Below are 19431 nucleotides of genomic sequence, written 5' to 3' on the forward strand. Positions count from 1 at the left end.
CTATGCGGCTAGTTAAGGACCATCAGTAAATGACACAATGTACACGGGACAATATTTTTAAATGTCAATATGTCCAACTTTCAATGACTTAAAAACCTCAAATCAACTATAAATTGTAGAAATTAATTTACAAATATTGATTTAATATTGATTTAATGATTTAATAAATAATTTAATGAGACTAAAATGTGTGCAACATTAAAATATTGTCCCATTTACATTGTGTAATTTATTGACGGTCCCTAACTAGCCCCAGAGATAGGCTATCCAAAGTCAAACCAACTTTTCTCGCACACCTGCCCGGCTGAAGCTAATTGGTGAAAGAAGTTGGCTAGCTTGCTACAGTAGCTTGTCCAGGCTACTTCCAGACACAATAACTGGTTAGACTGTTTCAAGTTATCTAGAAGGGTGAGTGACTGTAACTGTGTGCTGTTTTGGCAGTGTGAAAATACAAACGCTTCCCACGTTAGAACACACAAGAGACACACACATCAAAGCACGCCTCCACAACCCAAATCTTATTATCAGTCACATTTCCTAAATCAGGAGAATTTAAACCGATGCTAAATCAGGAGAATTTAAACCGATGCTAAATCAGGAGAATTTAAACCGATGCTATATCAGGAGAATTGAAACCGATGCTAAATCAGGAGAATTTAAACCGATGCTAAATCAGGAGAATTTAAACCGATGCTAAATCAGGAAGTTCAGCCCCCCATTAAAAGGAAAAAACACACACCAGCCGAATATAAAATCAAACTGATTTAAACACACACACTATAATCCCATTATTACTTTACATTTAACCCAAACTCTAACCCTTGCAGTTGAGGAAAATAGTAAGTAACTATACGGTGATGTAGTGGAGGTGAGTCGGACTCACATTCGCGACATTCGGACTCGCATAGCCCTGCCTGCTGCTTCAAATCAATGTCACCCTTGGCCCAAAGGGTAAATTGCCACTTGGCCTAGTGGTTAAGATGTTGGTTTCCCAAGCGGGAGAGTGGGGTTAGGTATGGGTGTTGTAATCATTCATAGGAGCTGTTATCCAAACTGACTGCAATAACTCACACATGTTTAATGTCCAGTTAGCAAGACTCAGCATACCGTTTAAACTGTACCGTAATGTTGATGTCCAGTTAGCATGACTCAGCATACAGTATATGCGGTACCGTAACGTTGATGTGCAGTTAGCATGACTCAGCATACAGTATATATGGTACAGTAATGTTAATGTCCAGTTAGCATGACTCAGCATACAGTATATGAAATCAAAGGTATTTGTCACATGCGCCGAATACAACAGGTGTAGAAATGCTTACATACAAGCCCTTACCTAACAATGCAGTTAAGAAAATAGAGTTAAGGAAATATTTACTAAATAATCAAAAGAAAAAGGGGGGAAAAAAGTTACACAATAAAATAACAACAATGAGGCTATATACATACAGGGTGTACTGGTACTGAGTCAATGTGCTGGGGTACAGGTTAGTCAAGGTAAGAATAGTCCGGTTGCCATTTGATTCATTGTTCAGCAGTCTTATGGCTTTGGGTTAGAAGCTGTTAAGGAGCCTTTTGGACCTAGACTTGGCGCTCCAGTACCGCTTACAGTGCGGTAGCAGAGAGAACAGTCTATGACTTGGATGACTGGAGTCTTTAACCATTTTTTTGACCTTCCCCTGACAACGCCTAGTATATAGGTGATGTACTGGGCCAGTGATGTACTGGGCCGTACGCACTGCCCTCTGTAGCGTCTTACGTCGGATGCCGAGCAGTTGCCATACCAGGCGGTGATGCAACTGGTCAAGATGCTCTCGATGGTGCAGCTGTAGAACTTTTTGAGGACTTGGGGACCCATGCCAAATCTTTTCAGTCTCCTGAGGGGGAAAATACCTTGCCGTGCCCTCTTCACAACTTTCTTGGTGTGTTTGGACGTTGATATATTGTTAGTGATGTGGACACCAAGGAACTTGAAGCTCTCGACCCGCTCCACTACAGCCCTGTCGATGTGAATGGGGGCGTGTTCGGCACTCCTTTTCCTGTAGTCCACGATCATCTCCTTTGTGTTGCTCATGTTGAGGGAGAGGTTGTTGTCCTGGCACCACACTGCTAGGTCTCTGACCTCCTTCTTATAGGATGTCTCATCATTGTCGGTGATCAGGCCTACCACTGTTGTGTCGTCAGCAAACCTAATGATGGTGCTGGAGTCATGCTTGGCCATACAGTCGTGGGTGAACAGGGAGTACAGGAGGAGACTAAGTACACGCCCCTGAGGGGCCCCCGTGTCGAGGCTCAGCGTGGCAGATGTGTTGTTACCTACCCTTACCACCTGGGGCGGCCCGTCAGGAAGTACAGGATCCAGTTGCAGTGGGAGGTGTTTAGTCCCAGCGTCCTTAGCTTAGTGATTAGCTTTGTGGGCGCTATGGTGTTGAACTCTGAGCTGTAGTCAATGAATAGCATTCTCACATAGGTGTTCCTTTTGTCCAGTTGGGAAAAGGCAGTGTGGAGTACGATTGAGATTAATAATCTGTTGATCTGTTTGGGTGGTATGCGAATTGGAGTGGGTCTAGGGTTTCTGGGATGATGGTGTTGATGTGAGCAATGACCAGCCTTTCAAAGCACTTCATGGCTACCGACGTGTGCTACGGGGCATTACCTTCGCTTTCTTGGGCACAGGGACTATGGTGGTCTGCTTGAAACATGTAGGTATTACAGACTCGGTCAGGGAGAGGTTGAAAACGTCAGTGAAGACACTTGCCAGCTGGTCAGATGATGCTCTGAGTTCACGTCCTGGTAATCCATCTGGCCCGCGGCCTTTTGAATGTTGACCTGTTTGAAGGTCTTGCTCACATTGGCTATGGAGAGCGTGATCACACAGTTGTCCAGAACAGCTGGTGCTCTCATGCATCCTTCAGTGTTGCTTGCCTCGAAGCGAGCATAAAAGGCATTTAGTCCGCCTGGTAGGCTTGCGCCACTGGGCAGCTCACGGCTGGATTTCCGTTTGTAGTCCATAATAGTTTGCAAGCTCTGACACATCCGACGAGCATCAGAGCTGGTGTAGTAGGATTCAATCTTTGTCCTCTATTGATGCTTTGCCTGTTTGATGGTTCATCTGAGGGCATAGCGGGATTTCTTGTAAGCGTCCAGATTAGTGTGCCCCTCCGTTAAAGCGGCAGATCTAGCCTTTAGCTCGGTGCAGATGTTGCCTTTAATCCACGGCTTCTGGTTGGGATATGTAAGTACAGTCACTGTGGGGATGACGTCGTCGATGCACTTATTGATGAAGCCAATGACTGAGGTGGTATACTTCTCAATGCTATTGAATGCATCACGGAACATATTCCAGTCTGTGCTAGCAAAACAGTCCTGTAGCGTAGCATCCGCGTCAGCTGACCACTTCCGTATTGAGAAAGTCACTGGTACTTCCTGCTTTAGTTATTGCTTGTAAGCAGGAGTCGGGAGGATAGAATTATGGTCAGATTTTCCATATACGGCACAGTAACATTAATGTCCACTTAGCATGACTCATAATACAGTATATACGGTACCATAACGTTGATGTCCAGTTAGCATGACTCAGCATACAGTAACGTGTTATCATCCAGTTAATTCAAAAGGTGCATGGTAACAGTTGAATAAAATGAGAAAAAAAGAAGAGAAAAAGATAGCGAAAGCTTTTTAGAGATGTAGCGTTTATAAAAGAGCAGTGTTAGAGAAGGTTAGAGACGTAAAGTTTATAAAAGAGCAGTGTTAGAGAAGTTTAGAGACGTAGCGTTTATAAAAGAGCAGTGTTAGAGAAGGTTAGAGACGTAGCGTTTATAAAAGAGCAGTGTTAGAGAAGGTTAGAGACGTAAAGTTTATAAAAGAGCAGTGTTAGAGAAGGTTAGAGATGTAAAGTTTATAAAAGAGCAGTGTTAGAGAAGGTTAGAGACGTAAAGTTTATAAAAGAGCAGTGTTAGAGAAGGTTAGAGACGTAGCGTTTATAAAAGAGCAGTGTTAGAGAAGGTTAGAGACGTAGCGTTTATAAAAGAGCAGTGTTAGAGAAGGTTAGAGACGTAAAGTTTATAAAAGAGCAGTGTTAGAGAAGGTTTCACTTTACGGAAACTCCCCTGTGTGTATCAGAGTACTATCACACACACACTTGCACATGTGAACACATGAGGACTGATATGTTCATCTAAAAACATGTCCACCATCAACACAAACCAAAGGTCATTCAGGTTACGTTTGTTGATACTGCAATTTCATTAAATTCGTTTTTTGATGAGAGAGAGCACATTCCTTCCTGACCTTTGTGATGGAAAATAGGATTATAAATCAATTATAGACTTTCATACCAAATAAATAGAATGGAATCTCTTGAAATAATAACACATAGTATTATTAAATAGGCATGTCTATGTTCTGTTTGCTGTGTCACATGGTTATTACAGGACCATAAAAATCTGATGAAAGTAATCATGAGGTGAATCAGTTTGATTTACCAATTTGTTGTTAGGCTTCATATCTGTACATGCACACGCACAAACACACAGACAGACACACACACAGACTAGTGCTAACATCAGCAACGTGCACACATTCACACCACCATCCATCAACACAAGACAAAGATCTTTCAGCTGTTGCTTGTTGATACCGTATACCACCATGTGGCTTGTTGATATCGTATACCGCCATGTGGCTTGTTGATACCGTATACCACCATGTGGCTTGTTGATACCGTATACCGCCATGTGGCTTGTTGATACCGTATACCACCATGTGGCTTGTTGATACCGTATACCGCCATGTGGCTTGTTGATACCGTATACCGCCATGTGGCTTGTTGATACCGTATACCACCATGTGGCTTGTTGATACCGTATACCGCCATGTGGCTTGTTGATACCGTATACCGCCATGTGGCTTGTTGATACCGTATACCGCCATGTGGCTTGTTGATACCGTATACCGCCATGTGGCTTGCTGATACCGTATACCGCCATGTGGCTTGTTGATACCGTATACCGCCATGTGGCTTGTTGATACCGTATACCACCATGTGGCTTGTTGATACCGTATACCGCCATGTGGCTTGTTGATACCGTATACCGCCATGTGGCTTGTTGATACCGTATACCGCCATGTGGCTTGTTGATACCGTATACCGCCATGTGGCTTGTTGATACCGTATACCGCCATGTGGCTTGTTGATACCGTATACCGCCATGTGGCTTGTTGATACCGTATACCGCCATGTGGCTTGTTGATACCGTATACCACCATGTGGCTTGTTGATACCGTATACCGCCATGTGGCTTGTTGATACCGTATACCGCCATGTGGCTTGTTGATACCGTATACCACCATGTGGCTTGTTGATACCGTATACCGCCATGTGGCTTGCTGATACCGTATACCGCCATGTGGCTTGTTGATACCGTATACCGCCATGTGGCTTGTTGATACCGTATACCGCCATGTGGCTTGTTGATACCGTATACCGCCATGTGGCTTGTTGATACCGTATACCGCCATGTGGCTTGCTGATACCGTATACCGCCATGTGGCTTGTTGATACCGTATACCGCCATGTGGCTTGTTGATACCGTATACCACCATGTGGCTTGTTGATACCGTATACCGCCATGTGGCTTGTTGATACCGTATACCGCCATGTGGCTTGTTGATACCGTATACCGCCATGTGGCTTGTTGATACCGTATACCGCCATGTGGCTTGTTGATACCGTATACCGCCATGTGGCTTGTTGATACCGTATACCACCATGTGGCTTGTTGATACCTTATACCGCCATGTGGCTTTTTGCTGAGAGGGCACATTTCTGTTTTACTTTGTTAATGGAAAATATTTGATTGTAAATCATTCATTCACTTCCAAACCTAATGATTAGAATGTTATATTATGAATTAAAACCTACTTACTTAAGCCCATCGCCAATTGGGGAGCATCAGCCTTCAACTTTGACTCTCATGAAGTAATAAAGTTAGATGGAAAACATACAGTGATTCTATTATTTTCTAATCTATTTTAATAACAAATGAGACCAAAGAACCAAGCTAATTATATTATAAATCTGATGTTGACATTTAGGCATTATTTGATGTGTTTGCCGGGTAATGTGGTTAATACAGGACCACAGAAATCAAATTAAAGTAATCAGTTTGATTTACCACCTTGTTGTTAGACTTCATATCTACACGTGTCCCAGTTATCACCAGGTCATGGTTGAAGAGGACAGGATATAAAGGGGACAACTGAGACTCCAAAATAACAGCAGAAATAACCACAAGAAGAGGACATCATCATCCAGGAATGAGAATGAAGAGTGTTGTATCTCTGCTGGTGTTGCTGCACTGCTGTCTGTCTGGAGCCCAGGTCCACAAAGACAGAGATGGAGTCAGTGTGAATGAGATCCAGCAGGTTGACTATGAGGACAGAGAGAGCAGAGGGAATGACATTCAGACTGACAAACAGAGAGCTGAAGCTGCATTAACACACAGCCAGCAAACCTGCCAGCCTGACATTCACACTGTGCTGAGAGAGATGAGCACCATGATGGCAGAGCAGAGAGTTGAGCTGAGACACACAAAGACTGAACTGGGAGCCATGGAGGCCCGACTGAGAGCCAGTGAGAGCCAACTGACAGACAGTGAGAGCCGACTGACAGCCAGTGAGAGCCAGGTGGAGGAACTGAAAGTCCAGCTGAAATCCAAAGTGGAGGAACTGATCAAAATGAATGAAGGTAAATCATAATGATCTCTTTCATAGCTGTTGTTGTAACACGAAGGTCTTAATCTGAGTCTAGGTTCAGACCCAAGGTGTATTTTATACTAATTAAGATGACATCATGAGTCATTTATACTAAATCTCACTGACTTGTTTATTGATCATGTATCTGATTTCAGCACAAGCAGTGAAACTAAACTCCATGGAGACTCGTTCTGACATCACTGAGAGACACGTTGAAGTTCTGAAGAGAAACAGTCAAGGTAATGGGAGGGAAATGAAGTATTAGTTCTGACACTATTAATATATATATATATATGGTCTGAATGACTGACCTTATTGTTGATAACATGTCTAATCTACACCAACTAGTGTCCAGTTAGATAAAGTAGTGCTGCCTCATCTCTGTCCCACAGACAGGAAGGTGGCTTTCTCAGCCTCACTAGCAGTACCTGGTCAAAAAGGACACATTGGACCCTTCAACACTGCAATCACCCTGGTCTACAGAAATATCTACTCAAACATTGGCAATGCTTATAACCCCACTACAGGTACACTATATTCATATCATCAGTATTTATAAGTCTGTGTGAAAACATAGTTATTAATAATCCTCTGTCCTCGTATCATCTCTGATGACTGTTTCTATGTGAATGTTGTGTTCTGATACAGGGATCTTCACAGCACCAGTGAGAGGACTCTACCTCTTCAGGTTTTACATCTATGGATTGGGTGATAGTTCAGTTTATACAACTGCAGTCTTGCATAAGAATGGACATCATATAGCTATTGCACATGCTGCACAAGCTAGTGGTACTATTAATTCCTCTAATGGAGTGTCACTGCTGCTGGAGGTAGGAGATGTGGTTTACATGCATCTCTGGGCTGGGAGAAAGATATACGATGATGAATATCGCCACAGCACCTTCAGTGGTCATCTGCTCTTCACCATGTAGGAGGATTATATTGAAGGACTTTATCAGTTACCTGTACAGGAAAATATTAGTTAATTTTAATAACATTGTCTTAGCGTTGAAAGTTCTCCATTTGCTCTCTAACATTTCAAACTAAGGTAGTTCTCAAGGAGAAAAGTAGGTGAAATGTACAAGATAACAGAGGACCTGGAAAATATTGGGTGAAGCAATAACGGTTTTCTATTAAACTTCTCCAAAAAAGAAGAGGGTAACATGCCACTGATCCACTACCTGCAAGACAAACTCACAGAGTGGCTCCATCTTTCCAACGACAGGCCCATAGAGAAACATGCCACTGATCCACTACCTGCAAGACAAACTCACAGAGTGGCTCCATCTTTCCAACGACAGGCCCATAGAGAAACATGCCACTGATCCACTACCTGCAAGACAAACTCCCAGAGTGGCTCCATCTTTCCAACGACAGGCCCATAGAGAAACATGCCACTGATCCACTACCTGCAAGACAAACTCACAGAGTGGCTCCATCTTTCCAACGACAGGCCCATAGAGAAACATGCCACTGATCCACTACCTGCAAGACCGACTCCCCAAAGGGTTCCACCTAGGCAGGCAATGCAAATAGTCTGAATAGTCATTTGATTAGATGTTCAGGAGTCTTATGGCTTGGGGGTAGAAGCTGTTTAGCAGCCTCTTGGACCTAGACTTGGCGCTCCGGTACCGCTTGCCGTGCGGTAGCAAAGAGAACAGTCTATGACTAGGGTGGCTGGAGTCTTTGATAATATTTAGGGCTTTCCTCTGACACCGCCTGGTATAGAGGTCCTGGATGGCAGGAAGCTTTGCCCCAGTGATGTACTGGGCCGTACGCACTACCCCCTGTAGTGCCTTGCGGTCGGAGGCCAAGCAATTGCCATACCAGTCAGTGATGCAAACAGTCAGGATGCTCTCGATGGTGCAGCTGTAGAACCTTTTGAGGATCTGATGACCCATGCCAAATCTTTTCAGTCTCCTGAGAGGGAGTAGGTTTGGTCGTGTCCTCTTCACGACTGTCTTGGTGTGCTTGGACCATGTTAGTTTGTTGGTGATGTGGACACCATGGAACTTGAAGCTCTCAACCTGCTCCACTACAGCCCCGTCGATGAGAATGGGGGCGTGCTCGGTCCTCCTTTTCCTGTAGTCCACAATCATCTCCTTTGTCTTGATCACGTTGATGGAGAAGTTGTTGTCCTGTTGATATTTAGTTTTAATAATAACAAACATCTTATCCTATAGATCCCTCTCAGGGATTTGCTCCCTCAATTCTGTTTTAATTTGTTCAAATGATTAGGCCTATGTCCTTGGGGGATGTATTTGTAGGCTGGGCTATTGATTTCATTAACTTTTTTTCTCCCTCTCTGTTTTACTGTGGTCTGGATCTACAGTGTCTTCATTGTCACTTACAGGGTGGAGAGGATGAGATTATTTTTTTTTTTACTGCTTGTTTTTCATTTATGTGATCGCAGCTGTAACTATTATCCACCTATACCCAGAGATGACTTGCACTAGAGTTTGATTACTTTTCGATGAAGTTGATTAGAACCTTAAATCTACTGCCATGAAACTGCCATGGTCTAGGTCATGCAATAAAATGGATAAAAGGTACTATGTGCCCTCATAAAGGAAAGAGTAGACATTGCACTATTACAAGATACACACCTCTATGATGCTGAACATGCTAAACTCTGCAGAGCTTGGGTTGGACAGGTGTATTTCTCATTCTTCAAATCTAATAGTAGAGGTACAGCCATACTAACAGTAGAGGTACAGCCATACTAACAGTAGAGGTACAGCCATACTAACAGTAGAGGTACAGCCATACTAACAGTAGAGGTACAGCCATACTAACAGTAGAGGTACAGCCATACTAACAGTAGAGGTACAGCCATACTAACAGTAGAGGTACAGCCATACTAACAGTAGAGGTACAGCCATACTAACAGTAGAGGTACAGCCATACTAACAGTAGAGGTACAGCCATACTTATCATTAAGAATGTTCTATTCATAATTGACATCAACATATCTGATCAAGAGGGGAGATTTATTCTGATAACTGGATCACAGTAATTGTTTGCCAATACAACCTTAAATATATATGCCCCTAACACAGATACACCTGCTTTCATGATGAAAATAATAACCCTGTTCAATGAGCATTGTTACCTTTGGAGTGACGGCTGGAGATTTTAATTGTACCCGTCAACTCAACCCTGGACAAGTCCCCACCATAAACCCTAGATGGGCAAAGATGTTGAAGTGTCTAATTAAAGAGATGGGACTGATAGATACCTGGAGAGAGACTAATAGCTCATCTATACATACTACTCTAATGTCCACAACACCTACTCTCGTATAGATGACATTTATATCCTGAAGATTCCATTGAGATCGGCCACTTGTACAATGGGACCGATAGCACTTTCAGACCACGCCTTTGTCCACCTCCGCTTTGACCTCCGTAAAAACATCCCGAGGTCAAAGAGATGGAAATTCAACACCTCCATGTCATCAAACGAAGCATTCCATACATTGGTAACGACATGGATAGACGACTACACACAAGACAACAAAGACAGTCCTGTTTCTCCGGCCACAATGATGGACACTGCACAAAACCACACTAAGAAGGCATCTAATTGCATATGTTTCCTCTGAGAAAAAAGAAATGGAAGCACACAGGCTAGATCTTGAGAGGGAGCTGTCACGCTGCTAAAACTTACATAACCAATCCCCAGACAGCGCCTCCTGGAGTCAACTTAAAGCAGACAAATTCAAACTAAACTTGGACTAAACTGATGATATATATGTTTTATTTATTTATTAACAGAAATACCTTGAGTATAGCAGAAGACCAAGCAGATTTCTTGCATACCAATTAAGAAAAGAGCAGTCAGAGTGTACAAACATGGCCGTCAAAACAGCAGATGACGAGGTGACATAGAATCCTGATTTTTACTACAAATTACAAACTTCTGAGAGTAAACATAGAACTCCATTACTTCCTAGAGGGAATCTCACTACAAAAACTATCAGAGACCAACCAAGAAGATCTCAACTCCCCCTTCACTCCTGAGGAGGTCCTAGAGACAATTACCTCCATGCCACCTAACAAGTCCCCAGGCCCAGACGGATTTCCCAGAGAGTTCTACAAAGATTTTTGGCCCCAGCTTAGACATATTTTCATGCCAATGCTGGATGATTTTTTGCAAAAACAGAGCTTTCCCAGACTCTATGTACACAGCCCTCATTACAGTGTTGTTAAAACAGAGCTTTCCCAGACTCTATGTACACAGCCCTCATTACAGTGTTGTTAAAACAGAGCTTTCCCAGACTCTATGTACACAGCCCTCATTACAGTGTTGTTAAAACAGAGCTTTCCCAGACTCTATGTACACAGCCCTCATTACAGTGTTGTTAAAACAGAGCTTTCCCAGACTCTATGTACACAGCCCTCATTACAGTGTTGTTAAAACTGAGCTTTCCCAGACTCTATGTACACAGCCCTCATTACAGTGTTGTTAACCTGTTGAGGCTAGGGGGTGCTGTTGTCACTATTTATGGAAATCGTGTAATTTTTGAAACGGCTTCCTACTAAATTCTTGATCGTACAATATGCATATTATTATTATTATTGGATAGAAAACAGTCTCTAGTTTCTATAGCCGTTGAAATTTTGTCTCTGAGTGGAACAGAACTCATTCTACAGCAATTTCCCTGACATGGAGTCAGATTTCACACATTTTGGCCCCTGATCTGGAGTCAGTTAAAAGGCCACTGTTATTGCTATGAGTATACAGACACTGCTTACGTCTTCCCCTGGATGCCTTTACGTGATGACGATTTGAATGGTATCGATTGCGCAATCACAGCCCCTATAAAACAAAAACACGTGTAGGTAGGAACTCTTTTCCAGATGCGTCAGGCGCGCGGTGGACACCGACCTACTCTTTTTCCAAGCATTAGTGTAGCCAGTTATATTTCTCCGGTCATGTTTCTACTCGTTATAGGAGTTAAAAACATCATAAGGTAGTTAATTTAAACCGTTTTATAGCAATTTATATCCGTTTAGTGCGATTTTGGGACATTTATTTCTGAGACACTGTGAATCTCTGGGCACGGTTCCAGTTCATGCCGAACGCAATGGGCATTTCTACATGGCAAGAGGACAGCTTTCGACCAAAAGACGATTAGACCCAAGAAAGGATTCTTTGCCCAAGATTCTGATGGAAGAACAGCTCAAAGTAGGAACAATTTATTATGATAAATCGTGTTTCTGTCGAGAAATGTTAATCGCTTATGACGCCATCTTGCTAGACGTAGCTTCGCTTGGCGCAAACTGTATTGAAAAGTAAGGATAATTTAAAAAATGTAAATCAGCGATTGTATTAAGAATTAAATTGTCTATCAATCGCTGTCCACCCTATATTTTTTAGTCACGTTTATGAGTATTTATGTATACGACTAGATCACTGTCTAATATGGCGCACGACATTGTCTGACCAGCTGGGCAACTGGAACTGGGTTTCCTGGGAGTGCATTCTGATGAAGATCATCAAAGGTAAGTGAATATTTCAAATGCTATTTCTGAGTAATGTTGACTACCCAATATGGCGGGTTTCTTTTTGGCTGCTTTGTTGTCTAAAGGCTGTACTCAGATTATTGCATGGTTTGCTTTCTCCGTAAAGTTTTGTTGAAATCTGACACAGTGTAACGTTCGTTCTCCTCCTCGTCAGAGGAGGAGCAAGGATCGGACCAAAATGCAGCGTGGGTTGAATACATAATCCGTTTAATAAAGAAAGACGAACACGAAGCACACTTGAACAACTACAAAATAACAGACGACGTAAACAGACCTGAACATGAGAACTTACAGACAATGAAGAACGCACGAACAGGAACAAACTCACAAACGAAACAGTCCCGTGTGGCACAAATACTGACACAGGAACAATCACCCACAAAGAAACAGTGTGAACAGCCTACCTTAATATGGTTCTCAATCAGAGGAAACGTAAAACACCTGCCTCTAATTGAGAACCATATCAGGCTAATACATTGAACCCAACATAGAAACACATAACATAGAATGCCCACCCCAACTCACGCCCTGACCATACTAAACAAATACAAAAACAAGGGGAAACAGGTCAGGAACGTGACAGAACCCCCCCCCCCCCCTCAATGTGCGAACTCCGGGCGCACCACCTAAAATTCTAGGGGAGGGTCTGGGTGGGCATCTGTCCACGGTGGCGGCTCTGGCTCTGGACGTGGTCCCCACCCCACCATAGTTAATCCCCTCTTCCGTGGCCTCCTCCTAACGGCCACCCTCCATATTAACCCCACTGGAATAAGGGGCATCACCGGACTAAGGGGCAGCACCGGACTAAGGGGCAACACCGGACTGAGGGGCAGCACCGGACTGAGGGGCAGCACCGGACTGAGGGGCAGCACCGGACTGAGGGGCAGCTCCGGACTGAGGGGCAGCTCCGGACTGAGGGGCAGCTCCGGTCTGGCTGACGGCTCTGGCAGGTCATGACTGGCTGACGGCTCTGGCTGGTCATGGCTGGCTGACGGCTCTGGCTGGTCATGGCTGGCTGACGGCTCTGGCTGGTCATGGCTGGCTGACGGCTCTGGCTGGTCATGGCTGGCTGACGGCTCTGGCTGGTCATGGCTGGCTGACGGCTCTGGCTGGTCATGGCTGGCGGGCGGCTCTGGCTGGTCATGGCTGGCAGGCGGCTCTGGCTGGTCATGGCTGGCTGACGGCTCTGGCTGGTCATGGCTGGCTGACGGCTCTGGCTGGTCATGGCTGGCTGACGGCTCTGGCTGGTCATGGCTGGCTGACGGCTCTGGCTGGTCATGGCTGGCGGGCGGCTCTGGCTGGTCATGGCTGGCAGGCGGCTCTGGCTGGTCATGGCTGGCGGGCGGCTCTGGCTGGTCATGGCTGGCGGGCGGCTCTGGCTGCTCCTGTCTGGCGGGCGGCTCTGGCTGCTCCTGTCTGGCGGGCGGCTCTAGCTGCTCCTGTCTGGCGGACGGCTCTAGCGGCTCCTGACTGACGGACGGCTCTAGCGGCTCAGAACAGACGGGCGGCTTTGAAGGCTCAGGGCAGACGGGCAGTTCAGGCGGGTCTGGGCAGACGGGCAGCGCAGGCGGCGCTTGGCAGAAGGACAGCTCAGACGGCGTTGGGCAGGCGGGTAGTGCAGGCGACGCTGGGCAGACGGACAGCGCAGACGGCTCTGGGCAGGCAGGCAGCTCAGATAGCGCTGGGCAGACGGCAGACTCTGGCCGGCTGAGGCGCACAGTAGGCCTGGTGCGTGGTACCGGAACTGGAGGTACCGGGCTAAGGACACGCACCTCAAGGCTAGTGCGGGGAGCAGCAACAGTACGCACAGGACTCTGGAGACGCACAGGAGGCTTGGTTCGTGGTGCCGTAACTGGTGGTACTCGGCTGGAGACACGCACCACAGGGCGAGTGCGTGGAGGAGGAACAGGGCTCTGGAGACACACTGGAAGCCTGGTGCGTGGTGTTGGCACTGGTGGTACTGGGCTGGGGCAGGGAGGTGGCGCCGGATATACCGGACCGTGCAGACGTACTGGCTCCCTTGAGCACTGAGCCTGCCCAACCTTACCTGGTTGAATGCTCCCCGTAGCCCGACCAGTACGGGGAGGTGGAATAACCCGCACTGGGCTGTGTTGGCGAACCGGGGACACCATGCGTAAGGCTGGTGCCATGTATGCCGGCCCGAGAAGACGCACTGGAGACCAGACGCGTTGAGCCGGTTTCATGGCACCTGGCTCAATGCCCAATCTAGCCCGGCCAAAACGAGGAGCTGGAATGTACCGCACCGGGCTATGCACACGTACAGGAGACACCGTGCGCTCTACCGCATAACACGGTGTCTGCCCGTACTCTCGCTCTCCACGGTAAGCTCGGGGAGTTGGCGCAGGTCTCCTACCTGACTTCGCCACACTCCGTTGTAGCCCCCTCCCAAGACATTTTTGGGCTTGACTCACAGGCTTCCAGCCTCGCTTCAGTGCTGCCTCCTCATACCACCGCCTCTCTGCTTTAGCTGCCTCCAGCTCTTCACGAGGGCGGCGATATTCTCTAGGTTGTGCCCAGGGTCCTTTACCGTCCAGTATTTTCTCCCATGTCCAGAAATCCTGCGATCGCTGCTGCTGATTTTTCCCACGCTGCTTGGTCCTTGGTAGGTGGGTGACTCTGTAACATTCATTCTCCTCCTCGTCAGAGGAGGAGCAAGGATCGGACCAAAATGCAGCGTGGGTTGAATACATAATCCGTTTAATAAAGAAAGACGAACACGAAGCACACTTGAACAACTACAAAATAACAAACGACGTAAACAGACCTGAACATGAGAACTTACAGACAACGAAGAACGCACGAACAGGAACAAACTCACAAACGAAACAGTCCCGTGTGGCACGAACACTGACACAGGAACAATCACCCACAAACAAACAGTGTGAACAGCCTACCTTAATATGGTTCTCAATTAGAGGAAACGTAAAACACCTGCCCCTAATTGAGAACCATATCAGGCTAATACATTGAACCCAACATAGAAACACATAACATAGAATGCCCACCCCAACTCACGCCCTGACCATACTAAACAAAATACAAAAACAAGGGAAAACAGGTCAGGAATGTGACACACAGCGGTTGCATTAAGGAGAAGTTGATCTAAAGTTCCATGTATAATAGTCGTATCTTTATCAATGTTTATTATGAGTATTTCTGTATTTTGATGTGGCTCTCTGCACAATCACCACATGTTTTAGAACTAGTGAACGTAACGCGCCAATGTATACTCAGATTTTTTTATATAAATATGAACTTTATCAAACAAAACATACATGTATTGTGTAACATGAAGTCGTCCTATGAGTGTCATCTGATGAAGAACATCAAAGGTTAGTGATTCATTTTATCTCTATTTCTGCTTTTTGTGACTCATCTCTTTGGCTGGAAAAATGGCTGTGTTTTTCTGTGGCTTGGTGGTGACCTAACATAATCGTTTGTGGTGCTTTCGCTGTAAATACTTTTTGAAATCAGACACTGTGGCTGGATTAACGCAAATTTTTATCTTTAAAATGGTGTAAAATACTTGTATGCTTGAGGAATTTAAATAATGAGATTTTTGTTGTTTTGAATTTGGCGCCCTGCACTTTCACTGGCAGTTGCGGGGGTCCTAGACAGGTTTTAAGCTGACATTTATTTGGATATATCCATAACAATGAGCTAATGAGGCGTGATTTCGCCTGACATAGAAAATGTGCTCACTCGTCAGGACACTTGTTCAGAGGAGCTATCCAACAACACATCTAACACAATCACTTCAAACTGAAGCCGGAACGACAGCAAACTAGCTGCACTTTTTTTTCATTTGACCTTTTTTCAATTGACATTTCTTTGTATATATCCATAAAAATGATGCCAGCTGATTCATGATTTCGACTGGCTGAGAAACGCTGCCTGCCGGTATGTCTCATCCGATTCCCGACACGTTCATTACTATGGGACAGCTTGAATATTGAAACAATGTTGCAAATGTCAGAGAGACAGAGAGCAAGGATTTTACAGATTTCCGCTGTTGAAAACTAAATGTTAGTCTAAAAGAAATGTGAGATAATGTCTAGATGCTTTTTATAGTGGAGATCAAGTGTATAAATTGCCTGGCTGGGCTGATGAGACAGTGGATTGCACAGTCAGATGGAACAGAGTAAATAGACACTTTAACATCATAGATTCAGTCAGTGGTAACTTGTGGAATAGACACTTTAACATCATAGATTCAGTCAGTGGTAACTTGTGGAATAGACACCGGCTAAAATGCGGTTTTAACCAATCAGCATTCAGGATTAGACCCACCCGTTGTGTAATACCTCGCAATAGAGTATTCTAATCATTAGGTTTGGAAGTGAATTCACGATTACAGTCAACTATTTCCAATCAGCAAAGTAAAAGAGATAATGTCCCCTCTCAGCAAAAACTCATATCATGATAATCAACAAGCCCCACCTGAAAGAAGTTTGCCTTGTGTTCGTTAACGGTGGTTGAAGGATTTAGTAGTCAGTCAGTCTGTCCACGTGCACATAGTTCTCACAATGTGTGTTTGTATCTGTAAGGGCTGTCGTTCTCCTCTTCCTCAGATGAGGAGAGGAGAGAAGGATCAGTGGACCAATACGCAGCATTCGGGAAATAAGCCATCTCTTTATTGAAACGACGGCAACACGAAAAACAAAACACTTTCAAAATCACAAAACAAGAAAACGACGTAGATGAAACCTGAACATAAACTTACATAACTAAACGTAAATCTCACGGACAGGAAAAAGACTACATCAAAATAAACGAACAGCCAAACAGTCCCGTATGGTACATACATTCGACGACACAGGAGACAATCACCCACAAACAAACAGTGAGAACACCCTACCTAAATATGACTCTCAATTAGAGGAAAACGCAAAACACCTGCCTCTAATTAAGAGCCATACCAGGCAACCCAAAACCAACATAGAAACAGAAAACATAGACTGCCCACCCAAAACACACACCCTGACCATAAACACATACAAAAACAGGTCAGGACCGTTACAGAACCCCCCCTCAAGGTGCAAACGCCGGGCGCACCAGCACAAAGTCCAGGGGAGGGTCTGGGTGGGCAGTTGACCACGGTGGTGGCTCAGGCTCTGGACGCTGTCCCCACACCACCATAGTCACTCCCCGCTTCTGTTTTCCCCTCCCAATGACCACCCTAAAACTAACATCCCCTAAATGAACGGCCAGCACCGGGAGAAGGGGCAGCACCGGGACAAGGGGCAGCACCGGGACAAGGGGCAGCACCGGGATAAGGGGCAGCACCGGGATAAGGGGCAGCACCGGGATAAGGGGCAGCACCGGGATAAGGGGCAGCACCGGGATAAGGGGCAGCACCGGGACAAGGGGCAGCACCGGGATAAGGGGCAGCACCGGGACAAGGGGCAGGTCCCGGCTGAGATACTCTGGCAGATCCTGGCTGAGGGACTCTGGCAGATCCTGGCTGAGGGACTCTGGCAGATCCTGGCTGAGGGACTCTGGCAGATCCTGGCTGAGGGACTCTGGCAGGTCCTGGCTGAGGGACTCTGGCAGGTCCTGGCTGAGGGACTCTGGCAGGTCCTGGCTGAGGGACTCTGGCAGGTCCTGGCTGAGGGACTCTGGCAGGTCCTGGCTGAGGGACTCTGGCAGGTCCTGGCTGAGGGACTCTGGCAGGTCCTGGCTGAGGGACTCTGGCAGGTCCTGGCTGAGGGACTCTGGCAGGTCCTGGCTGAGGGACTCTGGCAGGTCCTGGCTGAGGGACTCTGGCAGGTCCTGGCTGAGGGACTCTGGCAGGTCCTGGCTGAGGGACTCTGGCAGGTCCTGGCTGAGGGACTCTGGCAGGTCCTGGCTGGACGGCTCTGGCAGGTCCTGGCTGGACGGCTCTGGCAGGTCCTGGCTGGACGGCTCTGGCAGGCCCTGGCTGGACGGCTCTGGCAGGTCCTGGCTGGACGGCTCTGGCAGGTCCTGGCTGGACGGCTCTGGCAGGTCCTGGCTGGACGGCTCTGGCAGGTCCTGGCTGGACGGCTCTGGCAGGTCATAGCAGGACGGCTCTGGCAGGTCATGGCAGGACGGCTCTGGCAGGTCATGGCAGGACGGCTCTGGCAGGTCATGGCAGGACGGCTCTGGCTGGTCATGGCAGGACGGCTCTGGCTGGTCATGGCAGGACGGCTCTGGCTGGTCATGGCAGGACGGCTCTGGCTGGTCATGGCAGGACGGCTCTGGCTGGTCATGGCAGGACGGCTCTGGCTGGTCATGGCAGGATGGCTCTGTAGGAAGGAGAAGGAGAGACAGCCTGGTGCGTGGTATAGGCACTGGCTGCGCTGGAGAGGAGGAAACAGCTGGAGAGAGAACCCGGAGAGACAGCCTGGTACGGGGGGCTGCCACCGGAGGACTGGTACATGGAGGTGGCACCGGGTATACCGGACCGTGAAGGAGGACACGTGCTCTTGAGCACCGAGCCTGCCCAACCTTACCAGGTTGAATGGTGCCCGTAGCCCTGCCAGTGCGGCGAGGTGGAATAGCCCGCACTGGGCTATACTGGCAAACCGGGGACACCATTCGTAAGGCTGGTGCCATGTATGCGGCCCGAGGAGACGCACTGGTGGCCAGATGCGTTGGGCCGGCTTCATGACATCCAGCTCGATGCCCAACTTAGCCCTCCCAGTGCGGCAAGGTGGAATAGCCCGCACTGGGCTAAGCACGCGTACTGGGGACACCGTGCGCTTTACCGCATAACACGGTGTCTTACCAGTACGACGCCTTCTACCTCCACGGTAAGCACGGGGAGTTGGCTCGGGTATCCTACCCGGCTTTGCCACACTCCTCGTGTGCCTCCCCCCAAGAAATTTTTGGGTCTGACTCACGGGCTTCCAACCGCGTCGCCGCGCTGCCTCCTCATACCAGCGCCTCTCAGCCTTCGCTGCTTCCAACTCCTCCTTGGGACGGCGATATTCCCCTGGCTGAGCCCAGGGTCCTCTACCGTCCAGGATCTCCTCCCAAGTCCAGGAGTCCTTGTTGCTCTGTTGAGCACTCCCTTGCCGCTTGGTCCTAGTTTGGTGGGTGATTCTGTAAGGGCTGTCGTTCTCCTCTTCCTCAGATGAGGAGAGGAGAGAAGGATTAGTGGACC

The sequence above is a fragment of the Salvelinus fontinalis genome, chromosome 17 (genome assembly GCF_029448725.1).
Source record: "Salvelinus fontinalis isolate EN_2023a chromosome 17, ASM2944872v1, whole genome shotgun sequence".
In the NCBI taxonomy this organism is placed as follows: Eukaryota; Metazoa; Chordata; class Actinopteri; order Salmoniformes; family Salmonidae; genus Salvelinus; species Salvelinus fontinalis.